Below are 17566 nucleotides of genomic sequence, written 5' to 3'. Positions count from 1 at the left end.
CCACATATCAGGTGGTAAAATTAACCCAAAGAACAAATCTATATCCACAAGAGTCATCACACAAGACGAAATAGCCCCTTCCACCCCTTCATAAAATGCCGCCGGATTTTTTCGAAGATCAGGTAGAGAATTTTTCAATGCCATAACATCTGCTCTATTCCAAGGCGTGTATACCCAGTTATATACAAAATACCCTTTCGCATCCTTTGACGATTTATCATCATCTGTACCTTCCCCGTTAGGTGGAACATACAAGGGCGCGGCTTCACGCATAGGCATAACATGCAACGCAGAACTCTTATCTGAACCCCGGAGAGAACACTCCTTAATCTGCTCATCAGGCGCCGATTCGGCCTCCTTTTGCCTCCTTTTCCGCTCCTCCCGCAATCTGGTCGTTTCATCTCGCAATTGGATCAGTTGCTTGAATAGGCCATCGACATCTGCAAGATCAAATAAACCTTTATCCAAATTCTCACGATGCACTGACAAAGCTTTAGGTTCTAACGTATCTGAAAGATCACGATACGCGGCAACAACTTCATCCGCCAAACTAGACAAAAAGTACATTAATTCAAGTTCCGACCATTTACCCCTCTCTGCAATCACCTCAGACTGAGAAACACAGTTCTTATTCACTTTACGAGCCCAACTACGTAAATGTGCGGACCTCTCCGCAGTAAACCTGAGAGCGGATACACCTTTCTTTTCCGACTTATCCTGCCCATCATCTCCCGGATCTTCAGCTGGAGCCGTCGGCAAAACGTACGGAGGCGGTGACCGATCTAGCAATGAAAAATCATCAAATTCATTATTAAGGACAGGATAAAGCGGTCGGCGAATAGGAAATTGACCAGTCGTTTGCAATTTACGTTCCCGTTCCTCCCTCTCTTTCTTCTCCTGAGCCTCCTTTTCCTCAAGCTGTAAAGCCTTATCCCGAGCAGCCTTGCGCTGCTCTTTGTCCGCCAAGGCAACTTCACGCTTCATACGCTCACGCACCACTTTCTCCCACATTCGCACACAATCAAACATGTTTTGTCTAGACCTGCGTTGAAACAAACATTGCTCTACAAACTGTACTTTACGTAAATCGAATGACCCATGTAGAGGCCATTGCAATTCAGGATCGGCCTTTGTGTACTTATGCCATAATTTACTGTACATAATAGGGGGAAGGCCAAGTTTGATGTACATCTCGCGATTTGGCGTTCCCTCTGGGGGAGCCGGCTGTGCTTCCGCTAACCTAATTGTGGTACCCTCTCCAAGACAGCACATCCCTCGGAGTGTGCTAAAGACAGGCATGTTCAAAAAGTATCACGAAAGCGTGACACCGTACAAAATGGCACTTACAGTACTTCACACAACTGTGCCGCTCAGAGGAAAAAAACAAAAGTTAGAGAAACATCTCTACATGCCTGCCTATGTGAAGTGCACTACACATATAAGTTCAAAGATCACAAATTCACAAACGTTAGCTAACTCAAGTCAAATCACAGATCGTAGGACTTCGGCAAGCGCCCGAGACTACCTTACCGAACACAAATCATAGAACTTCAGTAAGCGTCCGAAGACTACCTTACCGAACACATATCATAGAACTTCAGTAAGCGTCCGAAGACTACCTTACCGAACACAACTCTTACCCAAATTCTCAAATGTCCAGATTCCAACTGCCAAGGTCTTGTGATCAAATCAGCCAAACGGCACTTTCCCGGCAACACAGACGATCAAAAACTCAGTCGGGGACCGGCGCCACCTGGAAGGTCAGATCGGAAGGAAAGGAAGAAACACCGTGGGAGCCAAGACTCGGGTCACTCGTGGCAGCGCGCGTCCATGGCGAGTTTCCAAGCCTTCATCACGACCTCTCCTTCGGGCATCCGAGTCACCGATGAGTCCCTTCGTGGTCGCCAATTTGAAGTAATCAGGGTTCCCAAGGCCTACATGCACCGAAGATAACCCACTTACACTCAAGAACTGTTGGCACGGAAACTGTAAAAGGCAAAGAACAAGTTTATTAAGACCCCATGGGGTGGTGGTACACTCAAACATCACCCTTCGGTAATGCAAGAGGTATCACACCGAACACCGGTGTGACCCCGATTTATATACAGTTTTGGGGCAATAAAAGGTAGGCGGCACAAGTTAGGACTCATTTATATACATATATGGTCATGTTTTGGAACACTGCCAGCTCATTGGAGTGGGCACAACTCCGTTGGTCAGTTTGGCGCACATTCCTGAAGGCTTACTGGTCAGTTGGGACTGCGCATGTGCAAGCTTGACCAGTACTAAAAATAGCCTGTTGCTGGGCAGACTGAAGTGGTCAGTGGAACGGACAACGGACTAAAGGGCACGCCGGCCACGAGGCCGCTTATGGTCTAAGATGGCCGCCGCAACATTCAAAATGGCGTTTTCATACATAGCCAAGTTAAGGAGGACAGCGTGTAGTTTCAGCTAATCGCTAACGCGGCCATGCCAATTACGACAATGTGGTGCAGCTCTGATCTTGCTTTTGTGTATAACTTTACCACAGGTGGCTGCCACTTTAGGCCAATACCCTTAAGGCAGCTAACCCATATTATACATGTCCTATGCCGATGGTGAGTGTGAGGTAGGTATTGTTCTGACAGTGTCCAGGACTCCCCTTTCTTCAGATATTCCTGTTAGGCAAGGTGTCTATGGTCTGTATACTCCAGTGCATTTAAATTTAGATAGTAGTTATTACATTCTAATTGTTATGGGTACATCCTGTGGATGGTGTGTGTGTGTCCAAGACATGACTCAGTAAGTTACAGTGTTTTTCTGTCCCTACAGAGACACAATTGTTGTATGTGTTAGTTGCATGTGGACACAGCATATGGTACATGCATGGTTAGCACACAGTTGAAATGCTAGTCATGACATGATGTGATTGTAGAGTTGTATAGTACCTAGTGTTGTCATGTACCTATCATTCTGGACTTATGCTATAGTTAGAGTCTGTGCGTCGGCCACATCATGCTTGTGTGATGTTCCTTTGGATTCTGTATTGGTGCATACATTGCCCTGCGTTTGTTCATAAAACCAGAAATATGATGCACTATACCAGAGTATGGTAAGCAGCAGGATAGGGGATATGTGGCCTATCCAAGGGTCATGTTAGTTGTGATGTGTCATCCAAGCTTTACAATGAATATTTGTGGGATAAGTGAAGTTGAGTGTGTCTAAGTTGCCAGAGAGGATGTGTGACATGCTTAGGACTTCTTTTTGGTATGTGGTTTAGTGGATTAGTCTATTATTTTTTGGCATTGTGACATGCTTTATGTTGTTTCTTACAGGGTATTTCAGTTTGACAAGGGTTTTGTTGCTGAGAGTCATAGAGATGTGTATTGCAAGTATGTGGCTACCTTTTTCACCCAACTGAGCAACTTGCTCATGCATTTCATATACATGCACAAGTTCTAGAGGTTGTACTTTCAGGCATATGTTGATTCTGTGATTGGCTACTACACACCTAACACTGTACCTAAAATGGCAGACAGTTTGTGTTTGGCAAAGGCTGCAATAGTCATATCAGTTTTTAACGACACTGACAGGAGTGGATTGTGTTTGTTGAGTCTAAGATATTTCATCTATTTATTATGGGACACTGGTGGGTGTTGCATGGGCTAAGTGTGTTAATTTTGCTTCAAACATTTAGGTAAACTCTACTCATTCCAAAGAGTAGTTTTTATGTACATCAAATTGACATGTTGGGAATGCTTGGCTATGTCAAGTTCTATTAATATCTTAAGAGTGAAATGCATTTGTCTGTGTTTGGTCATCCTATGCCCCTTCTAGCCCCCTCATGTGACACAGCTGAAGGTTTACCTTTTCTGCATGACACTGTACAGCAACAATCTCCATCTTGGCTCAGTGTATGCAAGCAGATGGAATCTCAGTCGATGGTAACAGGAGTGGAGGATATTCAATCCAGGGTGGATACTGTGGGCCAGTCCGGGCTGGCACTGCCCCTGGGTAGCTGCCCAGGGCATCACAAATGCTAATGACTACAGGGCCCAGTAACAGAGCACTGACTTTAGGAGGATGTCAGTGTTATGAGCTGCAAGTCGTCAGCCCCCTCCCTTGTGTTTTGCAGCAATGTTGCATCAATGTGATGCACAATTAACGCACAACACCCCCACCTGGATCCCTTATGGATGGGCTGAGATGTCAAAATGTTTGGCACAAACAGCCTTTCAGTTTACAAACTGGAATGATAATGTTCAATTTGAGTTTCTTTTTCTGACAGACTTGCCTTGCTGTCACCACTCACTCGGCCGAAACAATCCCTCGGCATCAAAACAGCGAATAGCCACAGCACTTGAGGGTGCGATGGATGTGACCGGCACCTGCCCCTGCCCGAGTGAAAATCAGGGGATCCTATGGGACGCCCACAAAAATTGAGTGCATCGTGCCATCTTATCACAATGGCACTGCTCACCAGGGATGAGGGCAGAGGGAGAAGATTTGAGAACGGACGAGAGGGCGTTTGGTTTACAGTGTGGCTCAATGGTTAAAGCGGCAGACCCTGATGCAGAGGTCTAGCCCGGGACCAGGGTTCAATTCCCCGCCTCGGCGGGTCTTGGGCTAAAAAATTCCACGGATCTTCTCGCCTCGGTGCCTATTCTAATCATGGAGTCCCACTCGGCAACTCTGGGCAATAGCTTGCTTAATCTCCACAACGGTCCCCACAACGCTAAGGATGCCTGGCCTCCACCTTGGGGGTGCCCAGGAGTGGACACCTCACAGGGAAAGCCAGGATGGGTTCCACAGCGGTATTCGTACAAGCGCCTTGAGACCCTTGCGGGTGAGTAGTGCGCTATACAAGTATCAATTTACATTTATCAATTTACATTTTCCACTGACAAATCTTTTGTTTGTACAAGCTATGACTATACTATTTTACCCACACATCATTTTGAGCTGAGCATGTGATAGGTGTGCATGTAGTTATTTGTGTATTTAAAATATTGAAGGAGGTTTGAGAAATGCTTTTAAGCTGGCCCCGATCAAACAGAGTTGAAGTTGAAGGGTTGTTAAGGATAGTGGATTGCCCTGTGCTACATGTGGTCAGCCTAGTGGACTGCGAGTCCCCAGAAGTGTTGTGGGCCCGTCTGCTGTGCAGGGGCTACAGGGGCCTGTGTTACACCCAGGGACTACATTGACAGATAAGGGAGGAGGTGGGTGTTGAACTGTGAAGCATAGCTGCACATGTTGTTAGAGAGGTTAATGTTTGAGGGTTTGAGCTAGCTAAACAAGGGTAGAGGTGAGGGAGGGTTGTGATAACATTTTGTGCATAGAGGGGAGACTCAGACGTAATAGGGACAGAACAGCAAAAATGTTAGAGAGTGGAAGGAATGACTTAAGGTCAAAGGTAGTGCTTGGATTGGATAGGTAAAGTATCCTCATTATTATACTGGGAAATGCAAGGAATGCTGGGGTGTGGATTTCAGAGTGTAGGAACTTGAAAAACTGGTTAGATCCTAGGTGAGGTATGCTAGGAATTGGTAGATGTGAAAGAGGTAGAACCAGCTAGACAAGGTTAGAGGCTGGCAGGAAATGAGAGCTGTATTCTGTGGCACTACATTGAAAGGTGGCTGTGATAGAGGCAGATTCATTGAGAAAGGTAGTTGTTAATATGCACAATATAATCATGGATCTGAAATGTGGATGTTAGAGAGCCATTGTGCGACAAGGTAAAGGTTTTTGGGGAAACCAAGTGGATAGGTGGATATCAAGGGAAGACACCAGCTGTGTAAGTTAGGATGTTGGATGGAGAGATGAGAGGTGCTGGCCAGTAGATGGATGGTGTGTTTAAATATGGTGATGTTCTAGTTTGTCTAATTACTCAATGTTGGTCTTAAGCAGAGTAGAGTGAGTAAATGGTAAGAGGCTAATGAATAAGGCCAGATTCAGTGAGCAATGCAAGGGTCAGGGTGAGAGATGTGTTGTAGTGTTAGGAGTGAATATAAGAGGTGGCTATAATGGTGCACCCTGGCAGAAATGAGTGTCCCAAAGCCATTGGGAAGAGGAGAGATGGAGATAAGAGGGGTACATTTGAAATGATACGGGCATTTGCTGCTGAGGAGGTGATAAGTACAGTAGATTGTGAGTTCAGTGTGAAGGGGAGAGGGGTTGTGTACATAGAGGGGAAGAGTGGTGCAGAGACTGTAGGTGTGGATGTAAGAGGGGCAGTTCCAGAATGAGAAGCTCAGAGTCCGGGTGGACCAATAGGAGTTCAAGGGTAGAGCTGAGATTCAAGAGATGGTTTTAAGAATGGCAGTACCAGAGGGTGAATGTAAGGAGCTTGTGGATGAAGGAGAGTTTGAGGAATGAGCATGTACTTTGAGTTGAGTGTGAGAGGGGTCAAATCAGCAAAGGTAGAGAATAGGCAGGCCAAGAGGTAGTGTGGAAAGGTACACATGGAGAGGATAGGTAGATGTAAATAGGCAACATCTATTGCCAGATGAAATGTAGACATGTAGTTAGGGTTAATTGCTGCTTGCTGTCTGCCACTGGTTGTTCATTTCAAAATGTATAACTGGCCCTAGGAGACCAATAGCATATGCAATACGTATTGCCATCAAGGTGCACGTTCTCTCCACCCTGCATGCCTTGGCTGAGTTGTGTGTGAGCACAGCTGCAAAGTTTCCCTTCGTAGGTTGATGTTGTCACTTATTGCTCAGTTTTCACCTTGCATACTGGCCTGGGAGGAAGATATTGAGGGTTCAAGCTTCAATGCTGATCCATCGAGTAGAGGGCCATGGATAAGGACACATAGCTGCACAAGGAAAGACTCCAGGATGTGTGTTGCTTCCCCACCTTTGGGCAGACTACTCCTGAAACCCCTCCCCACACTTCACAGTACACTACACACACATGGGTACTTATGGCACTTATGACTTTGAATGTCAGAAGTATGGGAACGACAAAGAAGAGACAAGCATTATGATGATATAACAGGAGGCACAGGCTAATAACATAGCGCTATTACAAGAGGCCAACGTGACACGTGGGTCGGAAACCCAGTTCCAGAAGTGCTTTCAGAGTCATTCGTTTTGCACTGTCTACTCTTGTTTGGCAAGGGGAGACCGTGTGTTGGTCCGGAGGGGGGGTCCCGTTTAGCCCATTAGATGCCATGGAGTGTTTGGAGAGGGGCTCCTGGATGTTTGCCAATAATATTGGGCAGTGTTTTTGTGCCAAATGTGGCCAAAACAAACCTCATTCTGCGCCCATCCCTCATCCTCACAAGGTGGGCCCATATCCCCTGGGTTGTGAATGGCAATTTTGATTGTGTCCTAGACTGCGGCTTGACCGTTCTCACCCCCCCGCCATCCTCTCAGGGACCGGCAGCATGTCTTACATAATGAGCTGCACATTGGTCCCTCCGACACTGTTGGGGGATACTACATCCAGAAACCCAGGAATACTCCTACTACTCTGCAGTACACAATCACTTGTATTGTGAATATTTGTTATCACCACACACTACAGCCTGAGGTGCTTGATGCTGAATACTTGTGAAGAACATTCTCAGAACAAATGCACATACTGTATTGTTGCCCAAACTAGGCCTAACTAGCAAAGTTACCTTTCACCGACATTTATCCTACTTTGCTCTGCATAACGGTTCTAGCACTGACCTTTTACCCAGTTATGTGCTGAATAAATGTCGATTGGTTTCATTTAAACTAGCCTCATATATTATGCATGAAGATTCTTACTAAAAACCCCTTCACATGACGTACATAACAGGATTATCATACTCTGTACAAAAGTCATCGCTATCTTTCATCCTAGGGAAAACAGGCTACTTTGCATAATTACAATTATTGATTTGGGCTCATCTACATAATCGTACTCACAACATATCGATTGCGGTAGTACCCCTGCGGGTATCTTTTAGGTATAAAAGAACTGCACCTTTACTTCTGAAGGGCTGGAGACGCTTCCCCACCGACACAGACACTGATGTTCCGGCACACTGAACCTTCAACACGCAGCGGTCTGACATCCCTTGAGGGTGTCCAACTTGTGACCAAGACGGGGTCCTTCATTTTCCCCCATCAGCTAACTGGGTTGGCTCTTCCCTTTGGGATTCTTGACTTTACACCCACATACATGCTAAGAACACTTAGGTACACTTAGGTACACATAGGTAGGGTTCACATCATAGGAGAAAGCTTGATTACTATCATGTTTATATGCCTGCATATATTTGCTGTTTTAGCACCATGGTACAATTCTACCTTCTATTTACTCTGTTGGTGCTTGTAATCTCTTACGTTATCTTCTGTCTATTGATTGCTGTGTCACATATGTATTATACTAGAAGGTAGGGAAAAAGAGGTATATTCTAGAAGATAAACAACATTAATACCGATTTTTTCTTCCCGCATGGAATCACAACGCGGTCGTTGTCACGACCGCGTTGACATTCCGCATACCATTACTCCGCAAGTCGGAACAATGACTTGCAGAGGGGGGGAGAGGAGGTGTTGGATTCCCCGCACAGACTGGAGTTGGAATAGTAAATTATACTATTCCAACATCCAGGGCCCCCCTCCGCAAGTCGGTGTTCCGACTTGCGGAGTAATGGTATGCAGAATCACAACGCGGTCGTGATAACTACCGCGTTGTGATTCCATGCGGGAAGAAAGACTGCGGGAAAAAGAGGTATATTCATACTAGAATGACGCTGGTTCAATAAATGCTTATTGAAATGTCTCCAATGTTTATTCTGTGTATTTCTCTGAGACTAAGTGAGCACGATTAACTGGGCAAAAAGTACTGTACTGTTTCCACGATCCCTGATGGGTCAAGGGTTGTCATGTTCAATGATTGCCAGAAACATTTTGCTCCTTGGTAAGGATAGGGGGCTTAGTGTGGCCCTGTAAGATAGTTGGTCTATAGGCCGACATATCCTGCAGGGGTGTCAGGAAACAGTCATGACACCAATCCCTTAGTTTATGTTGTTGAACAAATGCACAGACCTATGTATTTTTAGGAACTACACGACATGGCGCCGCCAACGTTGTTTTGGTTCCTAATTAACAGACAAATCTGAGTAGTTCAGTCATGCTTTTTCAGAGACCCCTGCTCACATTAAACCAGAGTTGTCCGAAGTGGGAAAGGGTAGCTGCCTCAGCTGAGTAGGTATACCCGATGTATTGGCTGTAGGTTTATCAATTTCCCACACTGTGCAAAACCTTATCTCTTTCCCACACTATTTCCTCTCAAAATGTCTGTGAGAGGAGGCGGCCTGCAAATACAGGGGAAGAAGAGCAGGAAGGTGCTCTTAACATTACAGAAAATTGCAGACATACAATTACTAAGAAATGATTACAATATGGCTTCCCGGTGATGGGTGATGATTTTACCTTCTTGATTGAGGTCCACGAGGCTTTCAGAACAGAGGTATTCTATTCTTGGGACAGATTCTCGCATGTAGGTGCGCGTACCAAGTTGTTTCATACTTACTTTGAAGATGACACACTGGAAGAATACTTTCTATACGTAAACAAAGAAGTCCCGTAAAACATACCACAAGCATATTAATTGGTTTAAAGGCACCCTTCCCCACATCACAAAGAATGTGAGACTCTGTGCACTCAGCAAAGAAGGAGCGACCAGGCCAGTCCAAACTGCTTACACAACGCATCCAGAATTTGATTCATTGCCAGCAGCAGAATTACATACACTTTACAGAGACATAGTAAATCTATACGGAAACCTTACACAGTTCGTAATGTGAACACTTATACTTCAACCTGCGCAGACTGCTCAAGCTAGTCCACATCAAATGACAACACTAACTATCAGCCCAAAGACGCTGAACGCAGTTATGGGAAGAATGCCCACCAAGCGGGAGCAAATTACAATTTGCTTGCCAATGGGGATAGTTCCCCAGATAGAGCATTGTACCACTTGGAGTACAGTTTTTGCTACCGTTTATATCAGAACTCATGGTACCCACTCAATAGCAGTTCTGCAAGATGTTTTGAAACAAATACAGTATGACTATGGGGCAGAACCTGCTCTGGACTTGGGAATGAAACTGATGAGTGACTTTGCCCAGGTATCAGCAATTATGTTAAGTAACATAAAAGAGGAGGCAGCAGTGGTGGGTATATCCCAACGTCTGAGGTAAGTCACTCCTGTACAACAGGAGCAAAAACGACCTAAAATTATCGAAGAAACCTATGTCTCGATGAGTAGAGATAACTTGGGAGCCAGACATGGGAAACAACAAGTGACTGATAATTCTGAAGAGGATAACTCAAATTAAACACCTGATTCTTCTACAAAGAAATTGGATAACAAACAATCAAAAAATATTAAGCAGAATTCATCACAAGGATGGGGTGGGTCTCCTCAACAGGAGCCCCCGGTCAAGAGATACAATCTCAGTAACCGTGATAATATTAAAAAAACCTGACAGGTATCAGGATACTTATACACGTTCCTCTCGTTCCTCTCAGAGTTCATCAAAACACTCGGAAAGGGAAGGACGGTCCGAACACAGATCAGAAGAGTGAGTGAAGTCGCAAAGGGAGACAAATCGCACTTCAGACTACATTATAAACAAAAAGATAATCCCAAAGCTAAACCACAATTTAAAAAGAAGAAGGTAGCTGGCTTAAAATAAGAACTGCTAAGGGTATTGAGGTCTCTGATTCTGAGCGGTAAATGGGCGCTGACAAAGCTAGGCAACGCAGCAAAAGTAACAATAGCTTGACAAAACTGATTGGAATTTCTGGTTGATTGAGCATTTCACTGTGGAAACACCAGACACAAGGATAAGTGTCCCACAAGATTACATTCCAAATGGAGGGGGACATCCCCAGGAAAGTGAAAGGTCTTTTTTGGGAGAACCTGGCATATGGATACGACATCCTTTTGGCTGACAGAGATTGGGGGCCTGAGTTTGCTATGGAGTGCCCTAAAGGGGAAGAAGTAAAATTACCTGCCTTCTCCGACCTCTTTCCAGAGTCACTTAAACATTCATGCACACAGGAGTGGGTTTTAGCGCTGGCTTCCGTACTGTACCGCAACCATATATGGTGGGATACTGAGTCACCTCACCATGAAATCCACTTAAATTCTACTCTGACTCCACAGAGTCCCAATAATACATGATGCAAAGAAACAAGTCCGGGAGATCCTAGATCAACTTGAGTACCAAGATCTGATTGAAAATTGCACCGCTTCCATGAATAATCCTTTGTTTTCCGTAATGAAACCCGACAATTCATACAGTCTAGTTTTAAACTACAGGCATTTAAACACATGCACACAAATATTTGCAGTACAGAAAGCACACAGTATGGAATTAAATATTAACATTGTGCGGAATATTTTGGCGACAATTTTGTAGACTTCCCCAAGGGTATAAGAATAGCCCTGGGTTGATCTCAGCAAGAGTAACAAGACGATATTTTTCTGATGGGCTTTGAATTATTGGATCATTTGAAAAGGGTTAATAGCATAATTCTGGGTTTTGCCACTGTTTAATTTAATTTAAAAAAATCTAAAATTGCCATCCTTAATGTCCTATTTTTGGGATATGAGCTATCGAGTGACAGGATAAGCCTGGCAGCTAATTTCTTTGAAAAATGTGCTCTGCTCCGACCTCCAAAGACTATGAAAGGTTTACAATCCGTTTTAGGATTGCTTAATTTTGGCAGAACATACATTTTGGACTACACAGAAAGGGCCAAACCTTTCTACAACCTAATCAGACCTGATTTTTCAGTTCGACTTTGGACACAGGCGATTGATGACCCTTCTTTCCGGGGGCGGAGAAGGGTGGAGGGAGCCGTTGGAACTACAGATGAGCGCTAAAGGATTCCAGCAACTGATGTCTGTCCTGTGTAATGATAATTTCAGAACTATTAGCATGCACTCCTCAAAAGTGATGTCAAATGTCAATGTGTTGAAATTGTTATTCAATAAAAAGATTTATAAAGAAAAAAAACATTGGACACAGGAACACACAGAAATTCTCAGTTCCGTACAAGCTGACATGATGGCTTCCAGACACTTACACACACATATGAATGCCACTAATTTGGTGATCCGTGTAGTTGCGGGTTAATCAAGATACAGGTATCTCACCTTTAATGAAGATGAAACGGTACCCACAGCATACGAATCTCATTTGTATACAAACGCTGAAATGTGTTTTGCATCCACAGAAAAAATACTGACAGCGTTAACAACTGCTGTAGTGAGAGAAAGAGCACTGGCACAGAGGAAATGTATAATTGTCGTGCGGGACTCCAATACCAACATTAGAGGCTGTTACCAAAGCAAGTGTTCCAAATGCAAAAGAACTGCATCCATGATGGATACAGTGGGCTAATTCTCTCACTGCAACAGATTTATACTAAAAAATTTGATTCTACAGTAAAAACAGAAGCATTCCTAGAGTACGACCAAGAAGATCCTCTCCCAAATTAAATAATGCCTCTAGAACAACATGAATACATACTTTATAAATGGTGGGTCTGCCCAGCGTTCTGTAGGAAGTAAACTCAATACAGCGCAGCATGTGCAATTGTGAAGGAACATAGGCAGGATGGCAAGTTCCATCCTAGCAATACACAGACACAGTCTCTAGAAGATTGCATGGCGCAGCTAAAGGAACTAAAAGCCCTGGTACTGGCACTGCCAAATGCAGATCGGGAATTCCCCACACTTATTGTGTGCGATTCATTTTATTGTGTCCAGTCTTTCAATGAATATCTCCACTATTGGGGCCAGAATGGGTTTAGAAATATCAATGATTGCACAATAAAGCACAAGTTGCTTTGGGCACAGGTGGCAAAGCTGAATAAGTGCTTGTAACGGGCTCATGAAATTCACACATTGAGTCATCACCGTGTTGGCATACACATTGAAGGGAATTCATTTACTGAATACACTGCCACGGCGACAGTGTGAACTGTTGCCTCTTGTTCATGTATTGATGTATTGCTTCCATGAAATTTTGCTTTCTGCACTGTGGTGTACTCATCCATACATTTAGGTATACTACAGCCATTTCTGATCAGATCGTACATTTGTGTTCATCCCGGTATTTCAAGGTCAGATTGTTGATCCCTGGTGAAGACATTACCCCTTATTTGCTATGCTACAGGACACTTGAAACTCAATTGACATTCGCGCGGTTGTTAGGTTAATGTGTAGAAGTAGGGGTACTACTTACCAGCGGCGTCGTCCACGACGGTTCAAATTCTCATATTCATGGATGATGAATAGTAGAGGGATGACATGCGCGATGGGCTCCATAGCTGCACAGCAGAGGTCGTAGAAAGTATGTTGTGCCAATGTTTGACTTGAAATACTCTTCTTCCGCCTTCTCTGACGAGGTGGTTGGACCTCCACAGAGGGCACATTAGTAATATGCGTCGTAATATGGCAGGCGGTTCTGGGGTCGGAGCATGCTCTGATCGGCTCCATTCCACCTTTCGGAGAGCGTCGCGCGTAGAATTTCCAGTCATAGTCGAATCAACTACATCTGTCGCTAAGCAATTGGTTTTTGGGCATCATAACACTGCGGTCGAAGCAAGATCGGTCGGTATAACTGCCCCCAATAGAAATGCGGAGGCACTTTTGACCTCCAATGGAATCAGTCCCTTAGTTGTTAAATACTATTAATTATTTCATTGACAGTTAATTATTTTAATTGTGTAATTACATTTTTTAAAGCTAAATTTTAGGAGCAGGCTGTGGGGTTTATAGGGGTAAAGGATGGGAAGTTGATTAACATTAATGAATTAATATTTAGGGCCTCATTTACGAGGCCCTGCTAGTACTTTTGCATCGCCGGAATGTCACTTTTGTGACGTTCCAGTGGCGCAATGTGCCACTGGCATATCTATAAAGCCACTTAAAGCCATGTTAAGTGTTTTTTCATAGCTTTATAAATATGTGCCCCTTCCACGCAGAAAACTGTGTGAAAGGGGTGTTCCATGGGTGTTGCTGGGGGCGTTCCCAGCAACATCCATGACTTTTTGACACTGCCCCAGATATGCAGGAAAATGTCTCCACCAAAAATGTACACCTCCCCAGTGGAGGCATCAGAGAGGCACAACGAGGCAAACTATCCTTGTTTCTCTTTATTTTTCCTCTTTCAATGTGTGCTGCAACCTGCAGCACACAAAAAAGCGTCTTGTGATTGTTTTTGTGCAGGAAGGCTTCCCAACGCAGGACCCCTTGCAACATGGTGCAAGGTTGCCTGCGTTGCTCATTGTGCACCGGTGCAGGAGAAAAGGGTAGGAAAGCACAGTATCTAATAGATACGGTGCATTCCTGCTCTTTTGTTTTGCCATAGGGCAGTGCAGCAGCAAGGCCTATTGTGCTGCCCTACGGCAAAAAACCCATAAATGAGGCCCTTCGTTTTTAATTATCACCTCTAAAACAACACTGAAGTGCGCACTGCTAAACTGCCACTCAGCCGTGAAACACGCGCCCTACATAGCTGAGCTTATACTCATTTTAAACAGACATCATCGTGCTAACTGAAACCTGGTTGAATGAAACCTTGTCCCCCCAGTCATGACATTGTTAGACTAGACCGCTCAGGAAGCTCGGGAGGTGGCCTAGAGGGTATATACCGACCCTGAATCTCTGTGAAACAATCACACACTGTTGTGTAGCATTTTAGAATCCAAGCGTAATTTACTGATTCATGCCCTTATATAGCTATAGTTCACATTGCCCTTATATATGCATAGAAATCATACCCATATTTAGACATAACCCATCCAGTCCAAATACAGGCATGGCTGCTTCTACTTATTCCAAAAAGCCCCAACGATTCCTTGGAAAACTCGGCTGCAGCAGTCAGGGACATCCCCTTACTTGAATATTGATTTGTCCTATAAATCATGGAGTTTTCAAAGAACTACAATTCCCTTGGGGTTCTTTGATGACGTTATTATGTCCAACTTTACGTCAAACTAGGCACTTTCAAGGTATAAATATGCCTACACTTTCCCTAGCAAACGTTCGGAGCAGCTCAACTATCTACTTGCCCGACGCAGCTCGCTACAGCAAGTGCCGAAGGAAGCCGACCCTCCAGCTGACGCACTGACAGAGAGGCTGCCTTTCTCTTGCTGAGAAACCAGCTCCAGTGTTTTCAAGCTGCCCTCGCGGGGTGTTGGGAAATCGAGTCCGAGACCGAGATACCAGACCTCCTTCATTCTAAAACCAGGGTACGAAGCTGATTAGACCCTAGGAGAAATCTTGGATAGATTCTTGGCAAAGAAAAACTAAAAAACTAAACCTATGCTACACCTCACTTACTTCTTCCCTCGTGCTAGACTTAGGTTAGGTACATTGGGGTAGGCATATTTTAGAAGTACCAATTGAGTACTTTTTAGCTTTTGATATTTATGTATGTATTTATCTATGGTCTAGGAACCATACACTGCTTTTACAATATTATTTTATAATACTCTTCTTACTGTGCGCATTATACTTCGTAACCAGTATTACGATTGTAGCAGTTCACTTCACTTGCTTGAGAAAGAAGACTGTTCAATAAACCCTTTTATTGAAAACGCCCGTCTCTCTATTTCTCTGCACCTCTGATGAAACGAAGCTTGCACGATTGACTGAGTAAAATATCTATCTATTGTTTCCATGAAAGTTGTCATGTTTATGCGGTTGTCAGAAACGAATCCCTTCTTGTTCACTCGAGAAAGTTTCTAGTGACCTCTGAGCTAGCTGGCACTCACAATTAAGTCTAATATATTAGACCTAGTAGACATAAGTCCTACATCAAATCTATAGGAAATGTTATTCCAATGCGCAGAGCCTATTGGGAATATAAGAACTACACTACATGGCGCCCAACGTTTGGTAAGGCACTAATTTAACGCTAGATACTAGAGTAACTCAGTTGTGCTTTTCACAGAGACCCCCTTTTCCCATAAAATACTCCAATAGACTTCTGGAGTGGGTAAAAGGATAAAATATCCGCCATAACTGAGTAGGACGAAAATCCTATGTATTAGTTCTTGGTTTGTTCAACTTTGAAGGATACAGTGTTCCAAAATATTGTGCACCTTATCTTTGTTTCCTTGAAAACTTGCTCTGCAAACTTTCAGTCAACAAAATGAGTGATGAAGAGAACGGTGGAGCTGCAAGAACTGCAGCCCAACCGGGTTTTAACGTTACCGGTTTCCAAGAAACCGACCAGGATGCTATAATTATCCTGGAAAACCTAAGGAAAACCATTGCTTTAAAGCTTATAACAAATGGCCTATCACCAAGAGGTGGTAGGGTAATTTGTGTCATAGAGGCACATGCATATGGGCAGACAGAGGTATTCTATTCATGGATAATCTTCCCTGAAGCAAATGCAGTATCGCATGTGTTTCACTTCTACAAAGTAGAGGATAATCCAACGGAGTACGTTCCTTTCGAGGACATTGAAATTCAACTAATTTACCAAGAGCATCAGCTCTGGTTTTAAAGGCGCCCTACAACATCAAAATCACATTACCATGCTCGGTCCACTAGGTAGACCAGGAGCAACATGACCAGTACTAGACAGCCATACACCACACCCTGACATTGAAGAAATGTCAGGTGCGGAACTATTAGTTCAACTAAAACAACTAATAAAAATACATAAACAATTGGTTCAATATGTCATGCGGACTCTAACAGTCCAACCTCCTATAAGGATTCCACAACAAACCCCTCACCAGGGGAACACAAATAAAATCACACCACAGACTATACAATCAGTCATTGGTAAATTGCCCACAAAAAGGGAACAAATTCCATTCTGGATAGCTCAAACAATTACTCAAATCAAGGCAGTATTTCCTGACAGTACACATCATGAGAAACACAGAATTTTAACAATCTGTTTACCAATGGGGATCGCACCACACCTGGAGGACTGCGACACTTGGGGTACAGTCTTTGCTGCAATCTACACAAAAACACATGGTGTTCCGTCTATGGCGGTGATACCAGACATCCTGTAACAGATTCAAAATGAATATGGGGCAGAACCTGCTATTAATCTGGGTATGAAATTACTGAAAGATTTCAAACAGGTCTCAGCTATAATATTAGCAAATATTAAAGGTGAAGCAGAATCCGTGGCGATCCGCCAAAAAATAAGGGAAATTGATATAACTGAGCAACCATATGAACTGGCCAGAATATTTGAAAATCCTATGAAGAACTAGGTATAGATAGCTTGGGTGGGAAACCAGCAAAGCCCTAACTAACAGAAAGTCCTGAAAAGGTCTTTATTAAAAACACTCTCACTACTCCTAAAAAGAAGTGGGAAAATACTAAACAAACTTCTAATGAGAAGCGTTCTCAGTCCCGAGGAAGGTATCCTCAAAAGGAGACCTCTGAAAAGAGGTATAACGTCAGGAACAGGAATAATTTGAGAAAACCTGATAGATATCAAGATACTGATACACGTACCTCTCGGACCTTTCAGACTTCCTCACAGAAATCGGAAAGAAGAGGACGGTCAGAACACAATGAAGAACGCGTGAAGTACAAAGAC

This window comes from Lissotriton helveticus, chromosome 6 (assembly GCF_964261635.1).
Source record: "Lissotriton helveticus chromosome 6, aLisHel1.1, whole genome shotgun sequence".
Taxonomy (NCBI): domain Eukaryota; kingdom Metazoa; phylum Chordata; class Amphibia; order Caudata; family Salamandridae; genus Lissotriton; species Lissotriton helveticus.
The sequence above is the reverse complement of the archived record's forward strand: the minus strand, read 5'-3'. Positions refer to the sequence as shown.